The sequence below is a fragment of the Gekko japonicus genome, unplaced genomic scaffold (assembly GCF_001447785.1).
Source record: "Gekko japonicus isolate JY-2015 unplaced genomic scaffold, Gekko_japonicus_V1.1 scaffold277, whole genome shotgun sequence".
NCBI lineage: Eukaryota > Metazoa > Chordata > Lepidosauria > Squamata > Gekkonidae > Gekko > Gekko japonicus.
Window position 1 is genome coordinate 645532 of NW_015168055.1, and position 12922 is coordinate 658453.

The 12922-nt window shown below is 40.9% G+C and overlaps 1 protein-coding gene across 2 annotated transcripts in view; it reads left to right on the top strand.

Annotated features, from left to right (window-relative positions):
- The first annotated feature begins 8150 nt into the window (after positions 1-8150).
- The window catches only part of FBF1 (Fas (TNFRSF6) binding factor 1), a 64491-nt gene continuing 59719 nt past the window's right edge, over positions 8151-12922 (top strand). For both annotated transcript variants that reach the window (XM_015414462.1, XM_015414463.1), the window contains exon 1: positions 8151-8199. The gene's annotated coding sequence lies outside the window, so the exon portion shown is untranslated. The remainder of the gene's footprint in view (positions 8200-12922) is intronic.

Consider the following 12922-nt stretch of genomic DNA (forward strand, 5'->3'; position numbering starts at 1 on the left):
TTTCAAACAGTGTAACAAAAAGCTGATCGTCTTTCTGCCTCTGATGCTTTATAAGTGTGTACTGATTATTGCAGTGAAAATAAAAAGCTGTCCCAGGAGGGAATGGCAGTTTCAGAGGGTGGACTGTATGGCACCACATCCCTCCTGTTCTCCCTCCTAAAACTCCCATCTTTCCCATGTATTACTTCCCAGTCTTCCAGGAATGTCCCAAGCTGGAGTTGGCAACTTTAATCTAACAAAATAGGCTTTTTTCAGTGTTGCTTTGGAGCTCTTTGTTTCTTACATGATGCATTTTCATTAATTTTAATATATCTCCAGTTAACAACTGAAATGGAAAATGTTTATAGAGCAAAGGCTGTAGAGTGTTTTCTTCAAAGTGGTCTAGGACCTAGACTCTAGGTTGTCAATAGCACAAATGCAAGATGAAGCCTTTTATTTCTGCAGCAAGTCTAACACATCCCAGTATCTGAACCAAGCTGTGTTCTTTATGGCAACAGGCTTTATTTTACAGTACCTACTACAGTACCTGACCTGGATAGCCCAGGCTAGCCTGATTTCATCAGATCTCAGAAGCTAAGCAGGATCATCCCTGGCAAGTATTTGGATGGGAGACTTCCAAGGAATACCAGGGTCGCGGCACGGAGGCAGGCAATGGCTAAAACCACCTCTGAACGTCTCTTGCTTTGAAAACCCTACAGGCAGGGCTCTTTTTGTAGAAAAAGTCCAGCAGGAACTCATTAGCATAATAGACCACACCCAACACAAAAAACTCATAAGCATATTAGGCCACACCCCTGACAGCACAGCTCATTAGCATATTAGGCCACACCCCATGTTACCAGAAGTGTGGTCATCCATCCACACCCACCTTTTGCTTCTTATTCTGTTTACCCTGTTTGTTGTCAAAACCCAGGGCCTTTTTTGTAGCAGGAACTCCTTTGCATGTTAGGCCACGCACCCCTAATGTAGCCAATCCTAATGAGTTTCTGCTGTTGGGTGTGGCCTATTATGCTAATGAGTTCCTGCTGGGCGTGGCCAACTCAGGAGCCAGAGTTCCTCTACGTTCCTGCCCAAAAATAGCCCTGCCTACAGGGTTGTTTTAAATTAGCTGTGTGACTTTGCACCTACCACTACCACTTTGACGAAAAGTTCTGCAGTCTTTCCTAAACTACAGAAATTATCTTCTTCACTTGTAGACTTGTAGTAGGAAGGTTTTGGGGGGGGGATATTCCAGGAGCTCATGCCCTGAACCAGTGGTCTAAGACTGCAGTGCACCTCTTAAGGTTGCCAAACTCCAGAAGGGCCAAAAAAAACAACACCACTTGGCAAAAACAACTTACAAGCAAATAAGCAAGTATATAATGATCAAATAAGCATACAGCAAGTGTAATGTAAATCAAATAAGCAAGTATGATATAATGAAATGTAAATCAAATAAGCATAACAACAAGTATGATATAAATCAATAGGCCAAGGTGCAAAGATAATAGAAACAGTCAGAGTCTTCTCTAGCATAGAGGCAATATCAAAGTCCAAATTGGAATAATCAAATGTTCTGAGCCATCAAAAGCTTCTGAGCCATCAAAAGCCGACGCGTAATCCGGATGCCTGAAGCCGCGTTTCGAATAGTTCTTATTCAAGTATGGCTGTAATGGGACTGAATGCAAATTCAAAGCATATATGGGACTGAATACAAATTCAAAGCATATACAAATAAGAATGCATGCAAAATATAATTATACAACAAGTGAGAATGCATACAGAATATAAATATTTGAAAAATTAGGAGCTGCAAAGAAAACTCACCCCAGTCTCAAAAGCTGGCATATGCTAAGCCAGAATGATCAGTCAAGGAGGATTAAGGTCCTTAACCTGCCATGTGCTGCACCTTAATTTATACCTAATTTCAGGCTGCATCGGCACAGGCAAAGTTTCTTAAAAGGTCATAGTGCCATGCATACTGCTCAAAAATCCAGAAGCAGCAAGTGCACTAAACTGCCATCACCTAGAACAAAATATTTAAGTTTCATTTAGGCAACTATCATTGATTGATATAAGGTGTAAAATCCATGCTCTGATTCATGCCATAAGGATGATATGTCTTTAAATTGTAAATGAATCTAGTTTCCTTTTGCAAAAGGATTTGTTCAATATTTAGTTGTTGGAAGGGCTTTTTTTGTTGGCAGTATAAAATTATGAACTTCATTTCATTCGCACTATGACCTGCCTGCATGTAATGTCCAACCATTGGTGAATTTTCAACATTATTATTCACTCTGGACCGGTGTTCCAACACCCGAGTCCTAATTGCCCTAGTTGTCATGCCAATATACTTGAACCCACAGGGACAGAGAGAAAGATAAATTAAATTCTTAGTTGAACAGGTTGCTGTAAAATTAAAATTGTATACACTCCCTGTATCTTTATCAGTGTAACTGCTGCCTTCTATCATATGCTGACAAGCCTTGCAATGCCTACACTTAAGGAACCCTTTTGAATTGGTAGCAGGTGTACTGTCCTTAAAGGAATCAGATTTAACTAAAGTGTTTCTCAGATTTTTTCCTCTGCGTAGACCTATATATGGTGGCAACTGACAGCCTGGAATATGTGAAACTATGTGCCAATGTCTGTAGACAGATCTTCTAATTTTATTAGAAATGCTAGAAAATTGGAAGCCACATGCAATTCTTCCTGTAGCTTTTTTATTTCTGTATTTTAGAAGTCCCTCCCTCGCCACATGTTCTGCCCGGACTCTCGCCTGTCTTATTGTCCTAAATGGATAACCTCTCTGCTTAAATTGTTTCTCTAATAGATCTGCTTCAGCAGCAAAATCTTGTGGCATGGATGAATTTCTTTTGGCCCGTATAAACTGTCCGTATGGTAGATTATGGCGTAGTTTATGCGGATGGAAGGATGTAAAATACAACAAGGAATTTCTATCAGTTGTTTTATGGTATGGCTTAACCAATAATCTGCCCTGATTCACATATACTATAGTGTCTAAAAAATTAATAGACTGCTGACTATAATGAATATCAAACTTTATGCTGTCATGTAATGTATTGAGCCACTGATGGAACTGGTTTAAGCATATATTCCCCTGCACTAGCAAGAAGATATCGTCAATGAACCTGAAAAACTTTTTGATGTTAGAAAAGAAAGGGTTTGTAGATGTTAGAATATAAGTTTCCTCAAAATATTGCATAAAAAGATTAGCAAGTGATGGTGCAGCAGGATTACCCATTGCTATGCCGCATTTTTGCAAGTAGAAATCTTTTTCAAATCGAAAATAATTATTTTCCAATATCAAATCCAAAATTTCAAGCAAAAAATAAGTTGGAACAGGGATATTTTGTTGTTGCTCTAGTAGCTCTGCAATGACTGATCTTATTTCATCATGTGGTATGTTAGTATATAGAGCCCTTACATCAAGGGTTACAAGATAGCAATCTTCAGGAACCTGAATATTCTCTACCTGTTGAATGAAATGTGTGGTGTCCTTAATATATGATTTTATCTTAATTACTAGGGGCTGCAGGATATGGTCCAGATACTGAGATATGGGTTCAAAGACAGATCCTACCCCTGATATAATAGGACGTCCTGGGGGTGGGTTTCCTTTTTTATGTATTTTGGGTAATGCATATAAAATTGGTATCCTGGGGTATGGTACCTGAAAAAACATTACATGCAGGCAGGTCATAGTGCGAATGAAATGAAGTTCATAATTTTATACTGCCAACAAAAAAAGCCCTTCCAACAACTAAATATTGAACAAATCCTTTTGCAAAAGGAAACTAGATTCATTTACAATTTAAAGACATATCATCCTCATGGCATGAATCAGAGGTCCTTTAACACCATTGGAAATAGTTTTTAGATTTGTAATTGTTTCAATTGTTAATGGTTTTAACCTGTTTATACATTGATTTATATGTATTTTTTTTTTTTTGTAAACAAATTTTTATTTTCTTAGGAACATAGCATATAAGATTAAATCATTCAGTCCATTGTTTACCTCATTCCCTTCCTCCCCTCCCTCCAGTGGCTTCCCGCAATGCTTCTCCCCCTTCTTACAAATTTCATTATATCATTAACACATCATTTGTTATCATCCAACCTCAAGATAACATCATTTGACTTAATATTGATCTAAACATATTAAGTTTTGTTTTACATCCCAGTTCTTTTCCAGATATATTTTAAAGTCATTCCATTCTTGAAAAAACACGTTGTCTTCTTGATTATTCAACTTCTTTGTAATTTTATCCATTTCTGCCATGAACAGAACTTTTTGTATCCAGTCTTCGATTTCTGGTACTTTCTCAGTCTTCCAAAATTGTGCATAAATCATCCTCGCTGTTGTAATAAGGTACCAGAATAAAGTCCTTTTAGTCGAGTTAACTTCTTCCATTTTTAGTCCCAAAAGCAGAATTTCAGGCGCTTTCTTGAAAGAGCACTTAAGTATTTTTTGCATTTCTTTGTGGACTTTTGTCCAAAAGAGTGTAGCTTTTTCACAAGTCCACCACATATGGTAAAATGAGCCCTCATGTTTTTTACATTTCCAACATTTATTTGACATATTCTGGTTCATATTTGCAATTTTCTTTGGGGTCATATACCACCTATACATCATTTTGTAACAATTCTCTCTAACATTGGTACAGGGTGATATCTTAATAGCATTTTTCCACAAATATTCCCAGGTTTCTATGTCAATTTCCTTGTTCATATTTATTGCCCATTTTAACATTTGCTCTTTCACAGTCTCATCTTCTGTATACCATTTTAACAACACTTTATACATTTTAGAGATATCTTTTCCCCCTCCACTCTCCCATACCTTTTCCATTTCATTTTTTTCCTCTCTAAAACCATAATTTCTTTTGTCTGACCTAAAAAGGTCAGAGATCTGCATGTATTTCAACCATTCATATTCATATTCAATTTCATTCTGCTTTTTCATTACCCATTCTGTTCCCTCTTTTTTTATTATGTCTTTATACAGCAACCAATCTTTGTCTCTACGTCTTGAGTAAGATGTTAACACTTCCACTGGTACAATCCAAAGTGGCCTTACATCACCAAAATATTTTTTATATCTCATCCATACCACAAATAATGCTTTTCTTACCACATGATGCTTAAAAAAGCTATCCATTTTTGTTTTGTCATACCATAAATATGCATGCCAACCAAATCTACAATCATGACCTTCTAACCCCAATAGCTTATCATTTTCTAATTTCACCCATTGCTTCAACCAGGTCATACAAACCGCTTCATAATATAATCTGAGATTTGGTAGCTGTAGTCCACCTCTGTCCTTGGCATCACAAAGTATTTTCATCTTAATTCTCGGTTTCTTGCCTGCCCAAACAAACTTTGATAGTTCTTGTTGCCACCTTTGCAGCAAATCTGTCTTACTAAGTATTGGTATTGTTTGGAACAGGAACATCAAACGTGGTAGGACATTCATTTTTATAACTGAAATTCTTCCCATCAGTGACAAGTTCATTTTGTCCCATTTCTTAAAGTCTTGGGTTAACTTAGCCCATAGTTTTTCATAATTGTTCTTATATAAGTCTATATTCTTTGCAGTTAACTCAATGCCTAAGTATTTCGTCTTCTTTACCACTTCACATTGTACCAAATTTTGTAGTTCCACTTGTTTTTGTTTCGTCATATTTTTGCAAATAAGCTTCGTTTTATTCTTGTTTACATAAAATCCTGCCAATTCTCCAAAATCTTTTATTTTTTGAAATAGTAACGGTAACTCTTCCGTCGGGTTTTCCACAATAAACATTACGTCATCTGCAAAAGCACGGTATTTATATTTAAAACCTTTATGTGTCAAACCCTTAATCTCTTGATCTTGTTGTATTTTTTGTAAAAGTACCTCCAACACCCAAATGAACAATAGCGGTGACAAGGGACAACCCTGCCGAGTACCTTTCTGTACCTTGAAGCTATCGGTCAATTCTTTATTTACATTCAGTGTAGCTCTTTGTTCCGAATAGATAGCTTCAATACAATTTCTGAACTGTTGTCCCGTATCAATTTTTTCCATCATCTGTAACATAAACTTCCAATTAAGATTGTCAAATGCTTTTTCCGCATCCACAAACAAAAAAGTTACCTCTTTTTCAGGGTGCTTTTCATAGTATTCCACTGCGTCCATTACTATTCTTACATTATCTCGAATTTGTCTTTTTGGCAGAAAGCCCGCTTGATCTTCTGAAATCACTGTTTGTAAGTAGTTTTTCACTCTTTCTGCAATAATTTTTGCAAAGATCTTATAGTCATTATTTAGGAGAGAAATTGGCCTGTAGTTCTTTACATTCGTTAGTTCTTGGCCTTCCTTTGGTATCAATGAAATGATTGCCTCTTTCCATGAGTCTGGCACTTTCTTACACATCCGTATGTCGTTGGATAAAGCTTCCAGGGCCGGAACAAGTTCCTCTTTCATTTTTTTATAAAACTTCGCAGTAAATCCGTCCGGCCCTGGCGCCTTTCCCAACTTCGCTTCTTCAATTGCCTTCCTCACTTCCTCTATTTGGATTGGCCCATTTAGTAAATCTTTAAACTCTTTGCTTATTTTGGATAGTGGAATCTCTTCTAAGTATCTTTCAATCTTCTCAAGCTGCTTCTGGATTTTTGAGCAGTATGCATGGCACTATGACCTTTTAAGAAACTTTGCCTGTGCCGATGCAGCCTGAAATTAGGTATAAATTAAGGTGCAGCACATGGCAGGTTAAGGACCCTTAATCCTCCTTGACTGATCATTCTGGCTTAGCATATGCCAGCTTTTGAGACTGGGGTGAGTTTTCTTTGCAGCTCCTAATTTTTCAAATATTTATATTCTGTATGCATTCTCACTTGTTGTATAATTATATTTTGCATGCATTCTTATTTGTATATGCTTTGAATTTGTATTCAGTCCCATTACAGCCATACTTGAATAAGAACTATTCGAAACGCGGCTTCAGGCATCCGGATTACGCGTCGGCTTTTGATGGCTCAGAAGCTTTTGATGGCTCAGAAAATTTGATTATTCCAATTTGGACTTTGATATTGCCTCTATGCTAGAGAAGACTCTGACTGTTTCTATTATCTTTGCACCTTGGCCTATTGATTTATATCATACTTCTTGTTATGCTTATTTGATTTACATTTCATTATATCATACTTGCTTATTTGATTTACATTACACTTGCTGTATGCTTATTTGATCATTATATACTTGCTTATTTGCTTGCAAGTTGTTTTTGCCAAGACACTGGCTTCCCCCCCCCCCTTTTTTTTAAACTCCAGAAGGGGCCTGGAGATTTGGAATTACTACTCCTATCCAGATGACGGAGATCAGTACTTCTAGATAAAATCACTGCTTTGGAGGGTGGACTCTGACATTATACCCTGCTGAGGTTCCATCCCTCCTCCAACCCTGCCTTCCTAGGATCAACCATCCATCTCCAGGAGTTTCCCAACCCAGAGCTGGCAACCTTTTATTACTTATTAAATAAACAAACCAAAAAAAGTGAACAGTGGAGAAAAACTTACTTAGCCAAAATAATTTTGTAGTTCTACTAAGAAATGTATTTTATGAGTTTGCAAGTCAGGTTGGTGAAAGCCCCAGATAGGCATTTTTTTTTTAGAGGGCGTGTTTTATCTTCTCCCCCATCCCGGGGGTGTATTAGTTGTTGCCAAACTTAATTTCTCCTGTAGTACCTCCCGGGAGGCTGGCTTTAAACACACCCGCACCTACCCGTTGGCCTCCAGTTAACTGATTTCTAATGCAACCCCTACGATGTAACCGAAAAATTAGGTTTACTAAATATCTCTTATTAACTACTTCAGCTCCCTAAAGTTCTTGCAGTCTTCTGTTTGTAGACTGCGTGGCAATTCAGCAATCCACGCGTGTTTCGATTACGCAGTCTAGCATTCTTTGGGAATAACCTGATGATTCACAAAGTTCACCGCTGCTGGAGAACGCCACCGCTTCCCTTTAATCCTGGTTTAGCCCGGGAAAGGAGACGTTTTCTTTCCGGTTTTGTGGAAACAAAAGCATGCTGAGAGATGTAGTTCTATGCGCGCCTTACGTGAGTTGGGAGAGTGCAAGGACTCCATTTCCCAAGATACTTTGCAGCCGTTCCGAGGGGAAGCTGGCTGGGTGGCTTCGGTGGGACCCGAGCGGCCAGGGTGAGCCCCGCTACTGTTTTGTAGTGTTTTCCAAAATGGGGTGATGGATGTAGTGTCTAGTACGCCGTGGCGTCTTTGAGGTGCCCCTCCTCACAGGAACGGGGCAGTTCTTGCGGAAGTAACTCCTTTTGTCTGCGGAGGACGCCTGGCTACTATGGCAACTAGGGTTATGCCCACTGTTGAAGATGCCGTAAAAGCCTTATTCGCATTTCTTTCAATTACCGTTATGTGTGACGATTAATATTTATTTGGAGTATTTATAGCCAGCCTTTCTGGTATAGAGGAGAGGAGGAGATTGGATTTATACCCCGCCCTTCACTATCCAAAGGAGTCTCAGAGCGGCTTACAGACTCCTTCCCCTTCCCCTCCCCACAACAGACACCCTGTGAGGTAGGTGGGGCTGAGAGAGCTCTTGACAGAAACTGCTCTTTTTCAAGAACAGCTCTTATCAGAACTATGGCTTGCCCAAGGTCATCCAGCCAGGTGCAAGCGGAGGAGTGGGGAATCAAACCCGGTTCTCCCAGATTAGAGTCCACGCACTTAACCACTACACCAAACTGGCATTCAAGGCAACAAAAATAATGCAAAGTCAATAAAACATAATGAAATCCAGCAATAAAACATACTTCTGTTCTGGTTCGATGTGTTCACTTCACAAGCAGAGGTGTTGCTGCTGTCCTATGAACCGGGAAAAACTAAAGACAACACACTGCTTTTTCTGAGGCTGCTGGGACTCGCAATGTCATTTGGGGTCGGAAGACAAGGCAAATGGTTAGGCTAACAGCACCATCCTAAGCAGAGTTACACGCTTCTAAGTCTATTGAAATCTGCTTAGGGTGGCACTGTAAATACATATTGTGGCTCTTCTAAGCGCTGTTCCTCAAGGTGGCATCTGCCCCATGTTCCGGGAAAGTGAGCACTGCCTGGTAAAGCTTGTAGTTGGCTGGTGGTTCCCACCTTGAAGCAGCTGCCATTCTAGAGACTGGAGGATGGGTAAGCTGCAACTCCCCCTGAGCTGCATACCATGTGTCAGGGATGGAAGGAAAGGGTTTATCCCCTCTACCAACACTTCTGTCTTCCCCACAGCCTCTGCGCTCTTGTCCCAGGACCTGAGTGAGTTCCATGATGAGCGCAAGCTGGCTGCAGAGAAGCCAGTGTGTAACCACCACCACCACAGTAGTCACTCAGGAAAAGAGCAAGCTGGCCACATCGGGGATGGGGGGTGGTTTTATTCCCCTTTCTCCACAACCAGCTTGGTCTCCTCTGGCACTGTGGCAGTCTCAGTCTCTTGCCCAATCTCCTGAGCCTCATGCTTTGGGAGAGAGTGAGAAGGCAAGTAGGGGAGCTCTTATGTTCTTTTCAGATGCACAAGGGCAGGCCTAGGATCAACAGTGGTGGCAAAAGACAACATTACTTGTTCAGAAGTAATCTGGTAATGTAAAAAGGTTATAGTGTAATATTAATAGCTACATTGTTGTTTGGGTTTATTTGGGATGGCACACAGGGCATACGGTAGTCCTGTGGCTCTTTTGGTTGAACATGGATGTGAATGTGGCACTTCACCAGCTGCATCATGAGTACCACTTTGTTAAGAGTGTCAGGTTAGGATCTGGAAGAGCCAGATTTGAATTCCCATTCTGCCATGGAAGTTCATTGAGTGACCTTGAGCGAGTAACTTCGCTTTATTTACCTCACAGGTTTGTAGTACATACGTACGTGTGCACTGTCAAGTCGCAACCCATTTATGGTAACCCTTTCATGGGGCTTTCGAGGCAAGTAAGAAGCAGAGGGGGTGTGTCATTGCCTTCCTCTACAGAATTTTCCTTGGTGGTCTCCTGTGCAAGTACCTACCCACCCTGCTTAGCTTCCAACATTTAATGAGCCCAAGTTATACCACACCAGCTTCCCTCCCCATGAGTTTGTGGTAATGAAAATAAAACAGAAGGAGAATATTGTTGCAAGCTGTCTTAGATCCTCACAGGAGAGAAAAGCAGGGTATAAACAAACCAGAAAAACAACATTATCAGGATCATGGTGTTGGTAACTACCATCTGCTTATTGCCCACATATCGCTGTATAAAGTGGTCTCTAGTCCATGAAAGGAGCTGCGGTGGCTCAAGTGGTTAAGACGCTGAACAGCAGGCCGTGGAAGGTCGGTAGTTCAGCAGTTCGAGACATGGGTGCCGCATGATGGAGTGAGCTCCTGTCTCTAGTTCCAGCTCCTGCCAACCTAGCAGTTCGAAAGCAAGAAATTGCAAGTAGATAAATAGGTACCACTTCGGTGGGAAGGTAACAGCGTTCCGTGCGCCTTGGTGTGTAGTCATGCCGGCCACATGACCACGGAAACTTCTTCGGACAGCGCTGGCTCTTCGGCGTTGAAATGGAGATGAGCACCGCAACCCTAGAGTCGGATTCGACTGGCTTTCGAGCATGAAAGCTAATGTTGAAGCCTTATTAGTCCTAAAGTGCAATTTTTAACCTCCCAAAGCAGGTGTGAGCATGTAGGAGAGACAATGGCAGTTACAAGGTATGAGCAAGGTCATGTTGTGGAGTTATATTGCTATTTGGGAAGATCTGGCATGGAATTTTGTGGAACTTTATGACCAAAGTTTTAGTGGGATGGGAAATGACTTGCAGTTTACTGGGTACAACTGTTATTCAGTTAAAGAAATCTTAGTTGATTTATTATATAAGTTTAGATCAATTAAGTGATTAAATCCACACAAATATGCATAAGATGAGTGAAACAATTATATTGAGCAATTGAAAGCATATTTTGTTTTCAGATGATGCATGCATATGCTATATAGGCACAATCTTAGGAAAGGCATTTCCTCCTGTGTGAAGAAAAAAATGAAGAATGCCTCTTCTGAGACTGCATCTGCTGTTTTTATCGGTGCTTTTAAAAACTGTGCCACCCTATTAAGTGGGGGCATCTTTTTCATCAACTGTTTAAATTGGTTTATTCTGATTCATCACGTAAGCAGTACAGGCCTATTATATGGCAATGAAGTATCTCAGCATCCTTCAATGATCTTTAAATGAGATAAAGCTAAGGATCCAGGGGTCGTTTCATAGAAAAAGAGCTAGGGGAACTCATTAGCATAACTCATTAGCATATGCCACACCCCCTGACATCACCGGAAGTGTGTCATAAGGCCACACACCCCGCCCCCAACGGTCCCGGCCGCCGCCGGCGGCCTTGCAGCTCCACTGCCGGGGCCCGGCGGTGGACCTGCAAGGCCGGCGGGAGTGCAAGGAAGCCCCGCGAAGGCCCTCCCTGGCCCCAGGCAGGCAGGGGTGGGGAGAGGCAGGGAGGAAGCAACTTACCCTCCCTCTTCTCCTGCCTCCCGAAATGACCTCTGTAAGGATCTAACATTTTACTTTCTTAAGCCACACAAAGGTATTCTTCATGCAAATAGTTTATCACCAATAGCTGCATATCCTGGTTGGGTAATGTTATGTCCGCTGACCACCACTAGGTGCCAGTGATTTACTGCCGAGCTTAACTCCCTAGGAACAATAGAGACTAGGCTCCTGGATTTTCCTTGGGGAACCAATAGGGACTTTGGTGGGAGGTTTAAACCCACCAATAGGATCTAGGGGTGTTCCCAGGTACTGTATATAGTTGGCCACCCGGCCGGTGTTCTGTGTTCAAGTTGTGTACCAGTAAACCATGCTGATCACTACATCCGTCTCTGTGGTTTCTACATGCGTCTAACCCACTACACAACAGGTAAAACGTGCACAATTTTGATATTAGAATAACAAAATGGAAATGTTACCTTGCATTCTGCCTCTGGCAAAAGGGGAAGGGGGAAATATATGTTTGTCTAGTAAAAAGCTTCTTTGTTACTATGTATTAACTTAATCCACCTAATATGGCTGTTGTCAGGCTAAAATCCTGCTCTTTTCTCCTTGGAGGAGGAATGCCAGCCTCCAGGTGGGACCTGGGGATCCCTCAGAATTACAGCTCATCTCCAGACAACAGAACAGAAACCTTTATTGGCATAACATAAGTAAACCAGGCAAGGAAACGTTTAAGGGGTAGTACAAGAACAACATCAACCAATATTCCCGATATTCCAAAATACAAGACAATCCTAACATGATTTACAAGAATTACAGAATATTACTCTTGATTTCCATACATAGGTCAAAAATTCAGCGACAGATAGTGTTATTGCTGGGCTCTGGTCTGCTAAAAAAAAATTTAAATCCCTGTCCAGAAAATCTCTCTGCGAAGGGAGGAAAGGGTGAATCAGGTTATTGCGCATAATGGAGTATTTGGGACAGCGGAGAAGGATATGGGTAATAGAATCAGGTTCCCCAAGATTACAGTTACAAAGTCTATCCCTGTACGGAACACCCTTGTATCTACCTGAGACCACTACTGAGGGGAAAAGGTTAAACCTTGCAAGCATAAAAACCCTCCTAAAAACTGGGGTTATCAAATTAGCGATATATGGTAGCATGGAGGTATGCAAGGGAAGGAGGGGTAATGAATAGGGAGAACAAACTCCAAGACTACCGGCATTAATGGTCTGCGCCTCTATATCCCAAATTCTCCTCCTAACCACCTGTAAGATTGCTGCCTCACCACAGTTATAGAGGGGTTCCAGGTCGATACCTAGTGTACCCACCTTTTTCACTATGGCCTGTGACCACTCCAATGTATAGGAGTCAGCTAGAAGTTGGACCATTAGGCTAGCAGGGGGAGATT